This window comes from Miniopterus schreibersii (assembly GCF_964146895.1).
Source record: "Miniopterus schreibersii genome assembly, chromosome: 1".
NCBI classification, from domain to species: domain Eukaryota; kingdom Metazoa; phylum Chordata; class Mammalia; order Chiroptera; family Miniopteridae; genus Miniopterus; species Miniopterus schreibersii.
In genome coordinates this window covers 120586436-120603848 of record NC_138101.1, presented here as the reverse complement: position 1 = coordinate 120603848, position 17413 = coordinate 120586436, and the positions used below count along the sequence as shown (strand labels likewise).

Below are 17413 nucleotides of genomic sequence, written 5' to 3'. Positions count from 1 at the left end.
CAGAGTGCACATGGCAAATAGGTGACCTGTTATCGCTGAATAGGAAAGAAACTGAAACATGTCAAACTGCTTCGTAGAGAAACTTTACAAATGCTTCTCCTGGAAAGCCTTTTATAAAGGAGTAGAGACCTATTTGATGCAAACAATTTGGCTGAAGTTCTGCTGGAGCTTGATGACATCCGGATTCTGTTCTACAACTCTGCAGTCACAGAAAAGGAAGAAAGTCATCCTCACAACTAGCTCCTTAATCAGCATCTCCCATTATAACACAGATGTGTGAACAGAAGTTTTATTTGAAAATGAAATATAACTATTAAACATTATTTTTTTCCCCTTTTATATTAGAAGACTGCTTTTCTAATACTCTTCCCCTTTCATCTACTCACTACAAAAAGAAATTTCAGTGGCCAAATGAAAAAGAAAATTCTTTCCCGGCCTAGCTTTTCCCTGATTGTGGTCTGCAGAATGTAACCTTACTCCCTCCCACTTTGTCTAGCTTGCTTTTGTATAGCATTTTATAGCTACCTTTTTCATATTTGATATTCCTCCCGAAGTCTACCAGACTGGCATCATTACTCCCCTGTAAATATAAAGAAACAACCTCAAGAGGCAAAGGTTACCAGCTCAGGATCAAATGGTGCTGGATTGTCTGAATGGGGTCAGTCTTGAGGCGTGTTGGTCTTATGGACCAGTGGAGAAGGGATAAAAACCAGTCCTGGGGTTCCAGGAAGGGAGAGGGGGGTCATTGTGGGTCACTGTGGTATTGAATGCCACGTGGTTGACAGTGACAGAAATCTGTGGCAGAGAGGGGCATAGTGGGCTCGAATCCCATGGATGCTAACCAGCACTGGGCATGCAGGGGTCATCCATCAATGCCAGGACTCGTGCCTCAAGGGAAAATGATAGAAAATGATAGAGCCACTAAAGCCGAGGTAGCTGTCTCACCTCGTTCTCACTGCTCTGTTTCTGTGGAAGTCATTCATCAGAGCCCGTTACAGCTCTTGCAACTCATTAGTGACCTTAAGAATAGGCAGAGGCAGGTTCACTATTTTGTCTAACATGACAGGGTGCAAAAATAAAAACTCAGAGTTGGGCAGGGGCCCTGTTTAGGCAACATTCTCCTGTTGAACTTCAGAGCCATCCTTTAGTTGGATGGTCCCGGTTGGCCTGGATCCTTGCTGTATTTGTCAGGGTTCTCTTTATAGGGTCTCCAGAGAAACAGAAATAGAAATAGTTCTAAATCCTGTATTTCTAAAAATGTCTATATTTTGAAAGAAAATCTACTTATGAGGAATTGACTTGCACACTCTGCAGTCTGGGAGCTGGAAGAAAGCTGGTGGTGTAGTTCATTCCAAACCTGAAGGCCTGAGAACCAGAGGAGCTGATGGCGTAAGTTGGATCTGAGCCTGAAGGTCTGAGAATTAAGGGGACCAATGGTGTAAGTCCTTGCCAAGAGTTCAAAGGCCACGAGCCAGGAGAGCTGATGTCTGAGGGTAGGAGAAGATGGATGTCCCAGGTCCAGCAGAGAGTGAGAACTTGCCCTTCCTTCATCTTTTTGTTCTATTGGGCCCTCAAAGGATTGGATGAAGCTCACCCACAATGGTGAGGGTAGATCTTTACTCAGTTTGCTGGTCCAAATGCTGATCTTTTCTAGAAGCAGCCTCACAGAAACACCCAGAAATGTTTTATTAGCAATCTGGGTGGGCATCCCTTAGCCCAGTTAAGTTGACACAGAAAATTACCCATCACACTCATCTCCAATTGAGGTCAGCCAGGTGCCTGCAAAGCTGTTGTTTCCTCTAGGGCATGTGTCAAAGAGGCTCCGTGCGATAGAACCCTGGCTGTCCCCTCACTTTGGATGTTGGAATGTCTTCAATGGAATAAGAGCTCTTTGTTACATCAGAGCCAACTATGAGGCTCCCAGGAGTTCAGCCCCTAGGAGGGCTGAACAATACAATGACTGCTCCAGCAGTGGAGTGGTGGTCAGAGAACAGAACACCTGGATACTCCCCAGTGCACCGCTCCAGGGCTCCCGTGTGCAGAATCCCTCCTGCAGGGAGGCAGATCAGGTGACTTGGGTGAATGTTAAGACTCAGATGTCAGTGTAAATTATGTACCTCTAAAAGGAGTTCCAGAGGGAGGTTACTGAGATTATTCAATTTCCCTTATTGAAGAGGCAACTTTATATGTGGTGGCCAAGTGCAGTCTTACAAAGGGGCAGGAAGGCAGATGGCTAATGAAAAACTGGTATTGGTTCATTTTAACTCACTGATGTGTCCTACTGAGGATGTCAAGTATGGTCATTCCTAAAAGGACCGGAGGGAAACAGCAGAAAACTGCTGAGGGAAAGCAGTCATGTCACACCCTTTTTTTTTTTCTTTTGTTGTGTTCTTCTCTTCTGTGCCTGGGTTTTTCCATCTTTTTTCTTCCTAAGATTTTGGCTTTCCAAGCCCTCTAAGAGAGAGCAAAGTTTGGGTTTGCTGTAGGCAGGCATTGGAAATGGTTCCCTGGCGGACTCACCGCATGTGCTTTGAGCCACACTCCTCTTGAGCAACCCCTCCAAGCTCTGATTGTGTTTGTACTAAGTTGTATTTGAACAGCATTGTGGTTTCATTTGCTTGGCTGTGTTTGAGCACGCGGAGGCCCTGGGTGCGCACCTGCGTTCCCCGACGGCTCCCATGTGCCCCAGCAGGCCTTGAGGTTAGGAAAAAACCAGTTACTTAGGGCTTGACAATGCTCTCCTCCTTCAGACCTCGGGGCCCACATTTCTCCATTTTAGTTACTTTTCTGGATTGTACCTGTCATTTGAGATTGATAGAACCTATGTGTCCTATTAGTGCTTTTGAAATGGAGATTGAATTTCACTTGAAGTTGAACTGAAATAAGTCTTTGCTCCTGATGGTTCTAATGGGGTCCCTGGATTCTAATGGATTTAAATTGGTTTATATAGGTTCATTGACCTCGTTGGGCAATGAGACCTCCTTGGAGTGTTTTGGAACAGTGTGTATTAGAGAAATCACTCCTACACTTCCATACTATTCTTTATGTGATGGTAATAATCATCTCTGGAAGAGATTTTTACATCAGAAAGGGCTCTTTTTCTGGTCATTTTGTAGCATAAATGATCCAATTTCTCTTAAGAAATCAATGGCCTAAAAATAAGGAAAGACGATTATTATACCATAAAAGAGACTTGGGAGTTATAACAACCAAATGGCAAAATATGAACCTTATTTGGATCATGGTTTGAACAAACCAGCTTTTTAAAAAATCTGTGATGCAGTCGTACTAGATATTAGCTAATATTAAGGAATTATGATAAATTTTGTTGAGTGAGTTGAAGGTATGGTGGTTATGCTTTCTAAAAGTGTCCTTTCAGCTAGAGATGCCTATGAAAGTATTTACATGTTAGATGATGTTATATCTGGACTTCCCTCTAAAATACTCTCATTTAAAAAAATATTATTATTTTATTTATCTTTATTGTTGAAAGTATTACAGATGTCCCCTTTTTTCCCCCATTGATCCCCTCCACCCTGCGTCAGCCCTACCCCCAGGCCTTCCTCATACTATAGTCTGTGTCCATGGGTTATGCATATAAGTTCTTTAATTTCTCCCCACCCACTCATCCATGCCTGCCTTCCCTCTGAGATTCCGCAGTCTGTTCCATGCTTCTATGTCTTGGATCTATTTTGTTAATCAGTTTATTTTGTTCGTTAGATTCCCCATATGAGTGAGATCATGTGATACTTGTCTTTCTCTGTCTGCTTTATTGCACTTAGCATGATACTCTCCAGTTCCATCCATGCTGTTCCAAAGGGTAAGAAAAGATAGTTGAGGAAGGGCCAGTGGATAGATGAAACAAGAGAGGCAAAATGCTGGGAACTGTTGAAGGTAGATGGTAATAAGTATATGGAGGTTCACTATACTAATCTCACTACTTTTATGTGTGTTTGGAAATTTCCATAATAAAAAAAGGATCTTTTTAAAAAGGATTCCTTTTCTGGGTGGGTATGGAAAACAGGGTGTGGTAAACATCACATCAGCTGATATGAAGAAGACCAGGATGTTGGGGTGGCTTTCTTTGCTGCTAATACCCTACTCTGAAAAATCTTTAAATATGTGTTCTTTTTTTTCTTAGTAAAGATTTTTTTATTATTGTTGACAGTATTACAGATGTTTCCCATTTTATCCCTTTTTGCCCAACCTCCACCCCCCCAGGCCTTCCCCACACTATTGTCTGTGTCCATGGGTTTTGCGTAAGTGCATATATGTTCTTTGGTTAATGTCTCCCCACTCACCCACCCACCCCCGCCTTCCCTCTGAGATTCTTCAGTCCCATGCTTCTATGTCACTGAATCTATTTTGTTCATCAGTTTATTATGTTCTTTTATAAAAATACAAAGAGCTCATACAACTCAATAAGAGGAAGACAAACAATACAATTAAAAAATGGGCCAAGGATCTGAATAGACACTTCTCCAAAGAGCACATACAGATGGCCAAGAGACATATGAAAAAATGCTCGGCGTCACTAATCATCAGAGAGATGCAAATTAAAACCACAGTGAGGTATCACTTCACACCTATCAGAATGGCTGCCATCAACAAATCAACAAATGACATGTGCTGACGAGGATGCAGAGAAATGGAAACCCTGCCACACTGCTGGTGGGAATGCAGACTGGTGCAGTCACTACGGAAAAGTGTGGATATTCCTCAAAAAATTAAAAATGGAGCTGCCTTTTGACCCAGTGATCCCACTTCTAGGGATATATCCTAAGAATCCTGAAACACTAATCAGAAAGAATATATGCACCCCGATGTTCATAGCAGCGCAGTTTACAATAGCTAAGATCTGGAAACAGCCCAAGTGCCGATCAGTAGATGAGTGGATAAAAAAGCTGTGGGACATTTACACCATGGAATACTATGCAGCTGTAAAGAAGAAGGATCTCTTACGCTTTGGGAAGCATGGATGGGGCTGGAAAATACTATGCTGAATCAGTACCTTTTCAAGTTTAAGAGCCCCTCTGCCTGGACACAGGAGGAAAGACAGCAAAGGGGTTAAGGCAGTAGAGGGGGGGTTTTGAGCTCTATTCCAGCTGGGCGTCAAGATGAGTGTGGCAAAGCCCTATCTGCTGGAAACCCCGCCTCCCATGGCCCCCACCAGCAGGTTAATGAAGACACAATGGGGTTGGTGACATCACACTGAGTGAGGGCTCCATGACAAGGCTCTCCCTTCCTGCCCCTGTAAGCAGGGAAGCACAGCAAAGGCCCAGGCTGTTCCTAAGGAGGCCCTACATCTAGCAGACTCAAGAATGGCAGGAGGGAGGGCAGAGCTTGGACAAAGGGAAAAGGAACCACCACAGCTGAGCCGGCAGTGCCCGGACGTGCGGGCTCAGGAGACCTGCAGTGATTTTTAAGCCATCACGTGTATTTAGCCAGGCAGAGAGGCTGACCTGCTAAGAGCCACCACAGCCATTCCATTTACTCACCCAGTAATTTGGTGATTCATTAAGTCACCCAACAGATAGCTATTTGGTGCTGACCAGTGTTTGAGGTAGGAATGGGCTTGTCCCCTTGTCATTCATCCCACCCTCTACTATTTCCACTTGTAACAAAGAGCCAGGGCTGGGGAAGGGGAAGGGAGAGGCCACTGCAGCTCCTCCTAAGGGGGGGAATCAACCCAGTAGCCTCCTAACATGATTCACTAGAAATGTGCTCTAAGTGGGAAGCTGTGGGTGGATGTTTTTAAGAGCATCACAAACTAATTCACAACCACTTTAGGAAACTTTGCAAAACCCAGTTCCTTTTCTCTGGGGAGAACAGGATTGCCCACATTTACTCTGGGGGTGGGGGGTGGGGAGCCTGGCTCCGCTGTAACCAAGTCTAAGAGCTTTCTCTCCCTCTTTTTGAGAACAAGAGACGTTGCCACCACGTCATAATAATGTGTGGGCCAGGTGTCACCTTGGAGTCACAGAGGGTAGCTTACCTCGGAAAAGGAGGCGTCGGGGAAGAGCCACAGTGGCCCAGGGGGAAAGAGGCGCCGCCCTGCGGCCCCAGGCTCTTCCCTTCTGGGTGCGGGTGGCGCAGCCCCGCCCAGCGCTCCAGAGCCGCCTCTTCCTGCCGGAGCTTTGACCCTGGTGGCTCGGGGCACACGGGGACTTTCTATGAAGAGCTCCAGCGGAAGGTTGGTGCTAACGGCCGAAGCAGAGACGTCACCCAACTTCACCTGCCCTGAGCCCTCACCTTCAGCCCTCAGCTGGGGCCTCTTCCTTAAAAAGCACCTTGGCTCCTTCTGGAGGCCCCCCGCCAGCAGGGGGCGCTGTGGTGCCCCCCAGTACCGCTCGTCTCTGGCTTGACTGCCCCATCCACCCCTTGGAGGGATGGGGATTGAATTGAAAGAAGTTTAAGCCAAAGGTACCATCCAATTTGGCTGGAAGTAACGATGAGGACTTGTTAGTTGTTTGAGCAGCCAAACTCCTAATAGTTACTACCCGTAGCATCTGTGCTCCGTGTGTAGCTTACCAATGCCTGCCTCTGATGTGAAGAAGACCTGGATGTTGGGGTGTCTGTCTTTGCTGCTAATACCCTACTCTGAAAAATCTTTAAATACTTGTTCTTTTTTTTCTTAGTAAAGATTTTTTATTATTGTTGACAGTATTACAGATGTTTCCCATCTTATTCCTTTTTGACACCCCCCCCAGGCCTTCCCCATGTCTGTGACCATGGGTTATGCATATATGCATATATGTTCTCTGGTTAATCTCTTTCTGTGTGTGCTCCTCTCTCCCCCCACCTTCACTGAAATCTCTCATTCTGTTCGATGTATTCATATCTCAGGACCTATTTTGTTTCTCAATTTATTTTGTTCATTAGATTCCACATATAAGTGAGATCATGTGATATTTGTCTTTCTCTAACTGGCTTATTTTGTTTAGCATAATAGTCTCCAGGTCCATCCATGCTGTCTCAAAGGGTAAGAGCGCCTTCTTTTTTACAGCTGCATAGTATTCCATTGTGAAATTCACTGAAGCTTTTTTATCCACTCATCTACTGATGGGAACTTGGGCTATTTCCAGATCTTTGCTGTGGTAAGTAATGCTGCTATGAACATAGAGGTGCATATATCCTTTCTGATTGATGTTTTGGGATTGTGAGCATATATTTCCAGAAATGGGATTGCTGGGTCAAATGGCAGTTCCATTTTTAATTTTTTGAGGAAACTCCATACTGTTTTCCATAGTGGCTGCACCAGTCTGCATTCCCACCAACAGTATACTAGGGTTCCCTTTTCTCCACATCGTTGTGAGCACTTGTTTATTTATTGATGGTAGCCATTCTGGCAGATGTGAGGTGATAGATACCTCATTGTTATTTTAATTTGCATCTCTCTGATGATTAGTGACATTGAGCAGTTTTTCATATGTCTGTTGGCCATCTGTATGTCCTCCTTGGAGAAGTGTCTATTCGGGTCCTTTGCCCATTTTAAAAATCGGAGTTTGTCTTCCTGGTGTTGAGTTTTATGAGCTCCCTGTATATTTTGGAAACTAACTTCTTATCAGATGTATCATGGGCAAATATGTTTTCCCATATAGTAGGCTTCGTTTTCATTTTGTTATTTGGTGTGTGTTTTTTTTCCTGTGCAGAGCTTTTTGGTTTGATGGAGTCCCATTTGTTAACTTTTTCCTTTGAAAATACTGTTACATGAGATGTCTGAGATTTTATTGCCTATGTTTTCTTCTAGGATTTTTATGGTTTTGTGACTTACATTTAAGTCTTTTATCCATTTTGAGTTTATTTTTGTGTATGGTGTAAGTTGGTGATCTAGTTTCATTTTCTTGCATGTACCAGAGCAGTTTTGCCAACACCATTTATTGAAGAGGCTATCTTTACTCCATTGTATTCTCTTACCTCCTTTGTCAAATATCTAATTGACCATATTGGTGTGGGTGGATTTCTGGGGTCTCTGCTCTGTTCCATTGATCTATTTGCCTGTTCTTGTGCCAGTACCAAACTGTTTTGATTACAATGGCTTTGTAGCATAGTTTGATATCCTGTATTATGATACGCCCAACTTTGTTCTTCTTTTTCAAGGTTGCTGTGGCTATTTGGTGTCTTTTTTGGTTCCATATGAATTTTTAGAATATTTGTTCTAGTTCTGTGAAAAATGCTGCTGGTATTTTAATAGGTATTGTGTTGAATCTGTAGATTGCTTTGGGTAATATGGACATTTTAATGATGTTAATTCTTCCAGTCCATGAACATGGTATATGCTTCCACTTATTTGTATTTTTCATCTATTTTCTTTTTCAATGTCCTATAGTTTTTCGAGTACAGGTCTTTTACCTTCTTGGTTAAGTTTATTCCAAGGTATCTTATTTTTTTCGTTACAGTGGTAAGTGGGATTTTTTTTAGTTTCTCTTTTTGAGAGTTCATTATTGGTGCATAAAAATGCCATAAATTTCTGGGTGTTAATTTTGTATCTTGCTACTTTGCTGAATTTATTTATTTAATCTAGCAGTTTTTTGGTGGAGTCTTCAGGATTTTCTATGTACAGCATGATGTCATCTGTGAATAATGACAGTTTTACTTCCTCCTTTCCAATTTGGATACCTTTTATTTCTTCCTCTTGGCTGATTGCTGTGGCTAGGACTTCCAGTACTACGTTGAGTAAGAGTGATAAAAGTGGACATCCCTGACTTGTTCTTGATCTTAAGAGAAATACTTTTAGTTTTTGCCCATTGAGTATGATGTTGGCTGCAGGTTTGTCATATATGGCCATTATTATGTTGAGGTATGTTCCCTCTGTTCCCACTTTGCTGAGAGTTTTTATCATAATTGGTGCTGGATTTTGTTGCATGTCTTTTCTACGTGTATAATACTTGTTCTTTATGAGATGGAAGATGTTTGGGGGAAGTAACTTTTATTTATTTTTCTAATGCCATCAGTGTTAAATAAATGTTCCCTGAGTTTACTACATTTATTTTTTGTTTTTTGGGGAAAAACATTTATGATTATAATGTCTTAAAGATGAACTGACTTTTGGTGAAAAGTCCTCTGTTTTCTTGAGTAATACTTCATGTCCTCAAGTCTGCTTTCTCTACTGTCAGTATAGCCACACCCACTTTCTTATGCTGAGTGTTTCCATGATATATCTATATGTCTTTTCCATTCTTTTACTTTCAAACTGTTTGTGCCTGTATTTAAAGTTCATTTCTTGTAGATAGAATATAGTTGGGTCTTAGTTTTATATCCAGTTTGATCGTCTCTGTCTTTTAAATTAGTGTTTAGTTTGTTCATATTTAAGGGCTGGGTTTAAGTCTACCATTTTGCTATTTGTTGTTTTCTCTTTCGGTTATATAACCTTTGTTCCTACCTTAATAGAAAGACAGGATGCATGGTGAAGAAAGTAGTCTCTTTCCTTATGGATAGATGCAGAATTCCATGAGGCATCATTCATATCACATTCTTTGAGAATTAATTCCAGTGTACCATGAATGAGGCTCCCTAGAGTAGGGCATCATATCAGCCTGCCTGCTTTTCACTGCACCAAATAGTGAATGTCACTATTCCCTGTGATCCTTAGGTTTCATTCAGCCATAGTTCTTGGCCTACTTGAGAAATAAATGAATGGCTTTATTTTATTTTTTAAAATATATCTTTATTGATTTCTGAGAGAGGAAGGGAGAGGGAGAGAGAGAGATAGACACATCAATGATGAGAGAGCCATTGTTTGGCTGCCTCCTGCACTCCGCACACTGGGGATGCAGCCCGCAACCCAGGCATGTACCTTGACCGGGAATCGAACCCTGAGCTCCTGGATCCTAGGTCAATACTCAACCGCTGAGCCATGCCCAGCTGGGCTAAATGGCTTTAAATACAATGGCTTTAAATACATGGATCCAGTGGTGGAGCCCAGAGTTATATCCGTTTCTTAGGCTCACAATTTAATGTTCACTACCATTACACACAGTCCTGTGCATGGAGTAGGGACCAGCTTATTATTAATTCACAGCTCTCTTCACTCCACCTGTGCTCCCTAGTCCATAGCATGGATTGATGTTCTTGTTTGGGTTTCTCCTCCTCACTGTCCACCTGTATCCACCCTACCGGGTATCCTAGTCCCCACACAGTACTGGAGCACTATCCTGCACTCCAAGCACGTCACCAGGTGCCCACCTGTCCTGTGCTCCGAGCCCAATTTTTCTCTTAGGCATAGCACCTCAAATATCCTACTACACCTGCAGATGTTCCCTCTGCAGCCCAGAAAGGCCTCCTGAGGCCTGTCCAACCCTAGTAACAGCTGGCCTTATAGGACCTCCCAGCTCTTCTCCTCCCTACATCTTCTTGCCTCATACATAAAATTTGAGCTTTAACAGTCCTGGTGGTCAGACCAACCCTAAAGCACAGTGCTCAGCTCTGGAAACTACATTAGGATGGATGGCTTGGAGGATTCTAGACCATGAAGATTAGACAGGTCAGACCATGAGGGGTCTTGAAGTATGTAATGTGAGAAATGGTCCGGGGAGCTGAAATGTCTACCCTGCGATAGAGAAGGTTTAGAGAAGATATGATGCTGTGCACAAACTCTTGGCATGGCTTTATTCTGTGTGATTCCGAAAGCAAGAGTTAAAACCATTTATGTTATATTTTGTTATAAGGTACATTGGTATATTTACCTTTGGATTAGGTAGTTGTGATAGGAAAAACAAAACAACACAGTGGGTTGGATGCCAGGCATGGGCAGAGCATCTTGCCATGGAAGCTGACAGGCCACTTGTCAGGAGTTGCTGAGGGTTTGCCTTCACTGGGTGAGAGGTTGTCCACAGCTACCTTGAAACGAGTGTCTCAACAGGGCCGAATTTTGAAACTGTTCTTGATTAATAGTGGGCCACAAAGGATTTTAAAGAGGGATAATGGGATCTTGTGATTTTTTGACTAGCATCAGTTGAGTTACCTATTGAATATAAGCCAAAAGGGAAAGAGTACACCCCAGTTTGGGGACCTTAATAGCCTTCCCACTGGCTGGACTTTTCAGCACCCCAAAACATCTCTACAAGTTTTGCTTTGTAGTCCCTCTCTGAGTAACTTTCCTACCTACCTGCTTCCTGCTGGAGACCCACTGGTCTGACCTAGATTTGTTACTCCCCAGTTGGGCTCTCCTGGGGCCATGTGTTTTATTCAGACCATCTCTGCCTCCCTAACCTACCTTCTTCCCTAAACAGGAAGGGTGGCTCCCTCCTCTTCAGCACCCAGAAGCTCTAGAACTTCAGGCTGACTCCATGCTCTACACCTGCGCTCAGTATTACCTGAGGGCTGCTCACCACCGGCACATCTGGCTCTCACTTTCCAGAACTGCAAGCCTTCCTTGAAAATCTCTAGCCACTCTCACTGTATTCTCTTCTGCTCTTCTCCACAGCCCCACACTCCTAAGACCCAAGTTGACCACATATTTTGGGGAGTGTCTCACACACACACACACACACACACACACACACACACATAGATATATATATATACACACACACACAGAGGACATGACACTAACGTAGGAGTGCAGCCAGGACACTCCAGTTTGAAAGCTGTAATGGCATTCAGAGGAAGGCATCAGGGGTTTTTAGAGATCCACAGAAAGCAGTGCATTAGGAGCAGGAAACTGGGTGTTCACCAGGCCCCTTGTGCAGATCCCACCTGGCTGTTCCAAATCAGCCTATTCTCAGAATCATCAGGGTCTAGATATTCTTAGGCTGAGTGAAACGTTACAAATTGGCTGTCATAGCAACACAGTTATAAATTCTGTTTTGGCAACGGATTTTCACTTCGGAAGGCGTTCTAGGATTTCTACTTCAACCCACAGGCGTAGGATTTCCTAAAAGAGGGTGAGAATGTAATTAGCTTGTTGCTGCTAGAAAGAAAGTCATTGCAGCCTCTTGGTGCAATACTTTTTGTGGCTTAAGCCACTCTGTGGGCCAAGGTGGTTTAAAGACAGAATTGGAAATATGGACTGTCCAGCTCTTTGGCTTCTTGATAGCTTTTTGGGAAATTGCGAAGGGCTCTAAAAACTCAGAGCTCCACTTGAAGAATGCGTAGCCAGAGCTAATAATACCAGGTGCTTAAAACAGAAAGTGAGGCCGCGACAATTCTATAGCATCTGAAACCAGGCTCCTTTGAGGTACAACACTGAGCTCACAAATGAATCCCACACCAGACTTAGTGTTTCTTCAATCTATCAAAGGGAGGACATTCCACTCTCCCTGGTTTCACTGCAAAGGGCAGCTGTTCCAGGGGGTTGTTTGCATTGCTCAGTTCAGGCACCCTTATCAATGTTTGCAAAGATACACGTGGCAGAGAAGGTTGTGTCCACAGACTGTGTGCTCAGAATAGGGTTATTGACTCGTAAAGCTTAACAGACAAAGGCTTATTGAGCACCCAACAAGTTCCAGGCATGGAGAGAGGGTGGCGGGTGATAGAGACTAGAGGGCAGACACACATATGGCCTTCAAAGAGCTCACCTTCGAGCATAGAGGGGAAGACAAGTGTGTACATGACCGTGATGTATATCCCAAAGGCAAACCCCTCTATGTACCTTATAACAAAATGTAACATAATTGTTCTTAATCCTTGCCTCTGCAAGATAAAACACAAAAAGAGAGGTCCCAAGTGCCGTGAAAGTCCAAAGGGGGTGTATCCCATGCAGTTGAGGGATCCAGGACAGGCTCGGTGAAGGTGACATCAGAGATTGGCCTTGGGGAGGGTGCTGTTTAAGGGGTGACGGTGGGAGACATGCCAGATGCAGGAAGCCTCAGAAATAATGTTCAGGGCTCATTTAGGGAACAATGAGACTTGTTAAGGGCGCCTGGAATTTAGTACTCATGAAAGAGCAATGACGTCACATCAGGAAGTGAAGTGAGGACTGTCTCCTGGGGCTCTGGTTGAGGTTTCTGAGCAGAGAAATGACATAATGCAAATGTGCCGGCCTGTGCTCCCCAAGGAGGGGAACGTCACCCGGAGATTCCTTTCCCTGATAGAAAATTAAAGATACAGACGGGGCCAGGGGATGTCTGGAGAAGGCCGTTCCAATCTGGTGTCATCCACTCCTTCTCCTTCCTGGGTTCTGAGGTTTTCAGAGCCTCCAGATGGCCTCCTTCCCATGACTGACTTAAAAAGAAGTGATTTATTCTTCAAACCTGTCGAGGGATTGTCTTTCTTATTTCACTCACCAAGGGGAGGCCAGGAAAGGACATCCTACATTTGTCTGTTGAACATTTGGCAAATATCAGAGTGAGAGCATGTTTTCCAGACGCAGGGCTCCCCTTCCAGGCTGTAAACTGGCCTTTGGGATCAATCACCCTTCGTGCACTCCAGATTGAGATGTGACATCCAAGTGGGCATTTTCGGCCAGACTCTGCCAAAGGGAAGAGGGAGAAATGGAAGCTCATGGGGGCTCAGGCAACAGGGAGCCAGGCTCCTAGTTTCTACCACTTCCTGGGATAACATACACTTCTGGGTTCCCATGGAAGGCAGAGAGTGAGTTGGGGTGGAGGAAGACATTGTGGAAAGAAGGGAATGAGGGAGAAGGAAAGTGATGGAGGGGGGACACTGGAGAGGCAGCAATGGCCAGGACAGTCTTCAGGCAGAGCGTGACCATCAGCACGTGATGCGGGCTTGCAGGCGCCAGGCCCGTGACAAGCCTCTTTCCAGTCCTCACAGCCACTGCAGCGGTTTGATATTCATGGCTTGATTTTGTGGAGGGGTGACTAGGCCCCTCGAGGTTTGGTCAGCTGCTCAGGGCCACATAGCTGCTAAAGAGGCACTGGGTTGTAACAGGCGTGTGGCTCCCAAGCATCTCCTGAAGTGGAGGAGCCTGGAGGAGGAGGGAGGCTGGATGTGGGGCCTAGCGGAGGAGGCTCCAGAGCTGGCACCTGTGGCAGATCCTGAACCCTTGGGGCAGGAGGTCCAGCTGGGTCTGGAAGGAGGCCTCGGAAGCCACCAGAGCGGGGGCCGCTCAGGAGTCTAGGCAGTGTGGTCAGGCTGCAGGCTTCATGCACAAACACAGCACCTCTGGTCAACGCAGAGCAGCATCCGGGGAAGTGGACATCAGTTGGAACAGACGGTCGGAGTTAGGGTGGGGTGGAAGCACTCGGGTTCCAAAGGTAAGGCCTGGTGATGGCTGCACAGTGGTGCGAATGCCCTGGTTGCCACCAAATTGCTCACATAAAAATAGTTATAATGGCTAATTTTATGTTCAGCGTGTTTTATCACAATAAAAAAAATATAAGGCCTGGCTTTTCCACTGGTCAGTGAAGTTCCATCAGTGGGCAGGGCTTCCTGGCTATAAGTTCGTTCAATCAGAGGACCCTGTTGGGGGAAATGGGGAGCCAGCTGCCGGCTCTGGGTGCACCTCATACCAGACGGGCACAGCCTTGGGACAGGGTCACAGCACAGATGTGGCTGTGGCCAGAGGATGTGTGAAGTTTGAGTCTAAAGGTCACCTTCTCAGGGACTAGAGTGGAATTTGATGTTCATTAACTGAGTTTATAAAACTGGGGCTGCTGTTCTTCCTCACTTAGGTTGCTTCTTTAATTCATTTTAAATTGAATAACCAGATTGCTCCCAAGTGGGACCATGGAAGAGGATGACAAGGCAGTCATCTGGAACGTTGGTTTTAAGTTTTATTTTTTGGTTATAAAACCACTGTGACCCAGACAAATAGTGTCATGTGTGGTTTACCCGGGGTTTTCCTGACCGTTGGAAGGCGGTTGTTCTGCAGGAAGCATGACCACTGTGCTGTGAGGGGTCAGGGAGAGCCGTGAGAGGAAAGCTGAGGCCGGAGACCCCCACCTGAGCTCTGGTTTGCAAATGAAATCTCCTGATTTAAAACTTGCAGGAGGCCATCACAGAGGGTTTTTTTTAATTTGTTTGTTTTTTAAATTTATCTTTATTGTTGAAAGTATTACAGATATCACCCCTTTTCCCCCCATTGATCCCCCCCCAGGCCTTTACCACTCTATTGTCTGTACCCATGGGTTATGCATATATGCATAGAAGTTCTTTGATTAATCTCTCCCCACCCACTCCCCCACCCCGCCTTCCCACTGAGATTTATGTCTGTTCCCTGCTTCTATGTCTCTGGATCTATTTTGTTCCTCAGTCTATTTTGTTTATTAGATTCCACAAATGAGTGAGATCATGTAAAACTGAATCAGGAGGAATCAGAAACCTGAATAGGCCAATAACAACTGATGAAATCGAAGCAGAAATAAAGAAAACTCCCAGCAAACAAAAGCCCTGGTCTGGACAGCTTCACAGGGGAGCTTTCTAATTCTTTAAATTGTAGGGTTAGATAGTTTACTAAAAATTTTTCTTGCTTTTTGGGGTAGGCCTGGAGTGCTATGAACTACCCTCTTAGGACTGCTTTCACTGTGCCCCATAGATTTTGGGTTGTTATGTGTTCATTTTCATTTGTTTCCGGGAAGTTTTTTATTTCTTTCTTGATCTTATTGGTAAGCCATTCATTGTTAATAACATGCTATTTAGCCTCCCTGTGTTTAAATGTTTCTGAGTGTTTTTACTGTAGTTGATTTCTAATTTCATGCCCTTGTGATCTGAAATGCATGATATGATTTCGGTCTTCTTGAACTTGTAGAGACTTGTTTTGTGTCCTAACACTGTAGTCTGTCTTTGAGAATGACCCCTGTGCCCTTGAGAGGAATGTATATTCTGCAGCTTTTGGGTGAAATGTTCTGTAAATATCAATTAAATCCATTTGATCTAGTGTGCCATTTAGAGTTACTGTTTCTGTGTTGACTTTTTGTCTGGAAGACCTGTCCAGTGAAGTCAGTGGGGTGTTCAAGTCCATGGCTATGACTGTATAGCTGTTGATCTCTCCTTTAAAGTCCTTAAGGTTATTATTGATAGGTCCTTATTTATTGCCATTTTAATTCTTTATGCCTATGTTTCTCTCTCTCTTTCCTCTTATTATTACAGCAGTCCCCTCTGTTGCCTGTGGGAACAATTCCTGCAATGCTGGTGTGGTGGTGATAAACTCCTTTAGCCTTTTTTTTTTTTTGTCTGGGAATCTCTTTATTTCACCATCTATTTTGAATGATAGCTGAGTAGTCTTGGTTTCAGATCCTTGTTTTGCATTATCTTGAATACTTCATGCCATTCCTTTCTGGCCTGTAGAGTTGCTGATGAGAAGTCAGTTGACAGCCTTATGGGGCTCCTTTGTAGGTAACAGATTGCTTTTCTCTTGCTGCCTTTAAGATTCTCTCTTTGTCTTGAATTTTTGGCATTTTAATTATGATGTATCTGGGCATGGGCCTATTTGGATTCTTCTTGCTCGGGACTCTCTGTGCCTCCTGAACTTGTGTGACTTTTTCCTTGACCAGGTTAGGGAAGTTTTCTGCCATTATTTCTTCAAACAGATTCTCTAACCCTTGCTTACTTTTGACCTCCTCTGGCACTCCTATGATGTAAATATTGTTACATTTCATGTTGTTCCACAGCTCCCTTAGACTGTCCTCCTGTTTTTTAATTGTTTTTTCTTTTTGGATCTCTGATTGAACGACTTTTTCTACCCTGTCTTCTAATTTGCTGATCTGATCCTCAGCTTCCTCTAATCTGCTGTTTATTCCCTCCAATGTATTCTTTATTTTTGCTATGTCATTCTTCATTTCTGACTTTTTTTTTTCATAGTTTCCATATCTTTTTCATGCTGTTGAGCATCCTTACAATCAGTATTCTGAACTCTTTATCTGAGAGATTGCTTATCTCCATTTCATTTAGCTCTTTTTCTGGAGACTTCTCTTGTTCTTTCATTTGGGGCTTGTTTTTTAGTCTCCCCATTTTGGCTGCCTGTTTGCGTTTGTTTCTATGTAGTAGGTAGATCTGCTAGGACTCTCAGTCTTTTTGGAAGGTCTCTGATGCCGGCCAATGTCAGATGCTGTTTGTGACTGGCCTTGAGTACCCTGTTTGGAGCTATCAACAACCCATGGCTTGAGGTCCCCTCTGTTGGGGCTGGGTGTGTTTGGACAGGACCAATATGCACATCAACGTCTGCTTTTCCAAGGCCCGGGTCCAGAAGCAGATCAAGAAAAAACTCAAGTCACTCTGAGACCTGCCTCTGCCTGTAGGCTGATTAATCTGGTTCTCTTAATGAGCCTCATGCTGCAAAAACTCCAAAGGGTAAGGGGAGAGGTTTTCCAGCAGGGTGGGACAATTGCTTCCCCCTCAGAGAAAAGCTGCTTGGAAGGTAAATGTCTGCCTGTGAAAGATATCTTCTGCAGTATGGGGGAGTGATTCAGCACAGGAATCTAGAGGGGTACCCTCTGAGCTCTGTCTCCAGAGCCCACAACTCTAGATTCTCCTCACACAGCTCCAGTCCACTCTTTCCTCCCTCTGCTGG

At 44.1% G+C, this 17413-nt stretch overlaps 1 protein-coding gene across 1 annotated transcript in view; it reads left to right on the top strand.

Moving 5' to 3' along the window:
* Positions 1-17413, top strand: part of CCDC3 (coiled-coil domain containing 3) — an 86189-nt gene that overhangs the window by 46984 nt on the left and 21792 nt on the right. The window lies entirely within an intron of this gene.